The sequence below is a fragment of the Cloeon dipterum genome, chromosome X, assembly GCF_949628265.1.
Source record: "Cloeon dipterum chromosome X, ieCloDipt1.1, whole genome shotgun sequence".
Lineage (NCBI taxonomy): Eukaryota > Metazoa > Arthropoda > Insecta > Ephemeroptera > Baetidae > Cloeon > Cloeon dipterum.
The window spans coordinates 342301-343739 of record NC_088790.1 but is presented as its reverse complement, the minus strand read 5'-3'; the positions used below and the strand labels follow the sequence as shown (position 1 = coordinate 343739).

General features: G+C 42.0%; 1 long non-coding RNA gene across 1 annotated transcript; it reads right to left on the bottom strand.

The window, feature by feature from the left end:
* Positions 1-298: 298 nt before the first annotated feature.
* LOC135947533 (uncharacterized) lies at positions 299-1043 on the bottom strand. Its single transcript, XR_010575639.1, has 3 exons — positions 919-1043; positions 788-862; positions 299-733 (listed from the first exon to the last, which is right to left on the bottom strand). It is a non-coding gene; the product is annotated as an uncharacterized LOC135947533 (long non-coding RNA).
* Between the last annotated feature and the right edge of the window lie 396 nt (positions 1044-1439).

Here is a 1439-nt window from a genome sequence, read left to right as displayed (position 1 = left end):
ACAAGCGTTGGCAGATGGGGGATCAACACCCACTGTCGGCTCTGTTTCTTCATCAATCGCTGGCAGGGGTTGCGGTTCTGGTCGGGGTTGAGATGCAGGCAAGAGTTCTGGTAGACGGGCTAGTTGAATCTGCTCATGTCCTGTGCGATAGTCCCAATCACCATTGTGGACTCTGGCACCTCGCATTCTGCGTAGATGTTTGCATGCGCACAGAATGCAGGCATAGCCGGCACACACGAGCAGTGCAAACACACCTAAACCTTTAAAAATTTATTTTTCAGAAAAAAAGGGGTTGTAGTTAAAGGTTCTAAGGGGTGTGTGGGGAGGGGAAAGTTTACAATCTGTATGCTCGAAGAGCTTATTTCACATGACAAACAATCACCACTTTTGGTGTGAGTGATTGATTTGGTGGGTGAAATTTTCTCTGGGGAAATCTCAAGGGGTGTTGTTTTAATTGATTCTAGTTCAAAGTTGCTTTCGGGAAGGTCTGGGAGAGGTGTTTGACTAATTGACTGTATGGACATAAGGGAGGGTGTGGTTTGGATTGTTTCCAAATTCAGTGAGGTTTCTGGGGGTTGATTCTCTGTCGGGTAGGCTGAAAGGGAGGGAGTGGTTTGGTTTGGGGTGTGTTGAGAAGTGGTGTGATTTGCTTTCTCGCTAGACTCGTGTTTACCGACGTTCTGGCAGGGTCGACAATTGCAACTTTTAATTGAGCACATATAGCAGGCACAAGCTGAAAATAAAAATTGAAAGTTTTAAACGTTAAGAGCAGATTTCAATCACAAACCAGGGGTTGATTTCGAAGTGCTGTGTGTGATGTTCTGACAGCCAGTAATCTTTCCTTTGTTGGACAGTGAGATTTCTAAAAAGAAAAAGACCAAGATTAAAATCAGTAAATTTTTTAATCAAGAAAAATACCATTTTGACAGTCGTAGAGAGCTCGGAAGACAATGATTGAGTTGTCGTTGTCGGGCTCACGCTGGATAACGTTCAGCATGGAGACACCCACACTAATCTCTAGTTTGTTCAGCACGAGCTCATTCTAAACAGAGATTAATTAATATTTTCAATAAATATAAGCTTTAAAAAATATTACCGTGAACATTTTCAATGAGCCATCTGGATTCTGGATGCTCAATGCTCACACCATCAATCTTGTCAGTAGCTTGGAAAAAGAGACAGCCAGCTTTCTCACTTTGCAGGATAGCAGTTGACGATATGTACGGACGCCACTCCAACACCGAATCTATATTAATTTATTTCATTTCTTTTGTAAAAAATATTTCTTTTTTGTTTTTAAGCAATGTGCTGTAATAATTATCATTTACCGTAAGCCGCTGACATATCCTTGCCAATTGTCAATTGCTTGCTGCTGGCAACAACGCTTCTGGCTGATCCATTCACGCTAATGATGACTGCATTTGAGCGTTTCTGTAGAG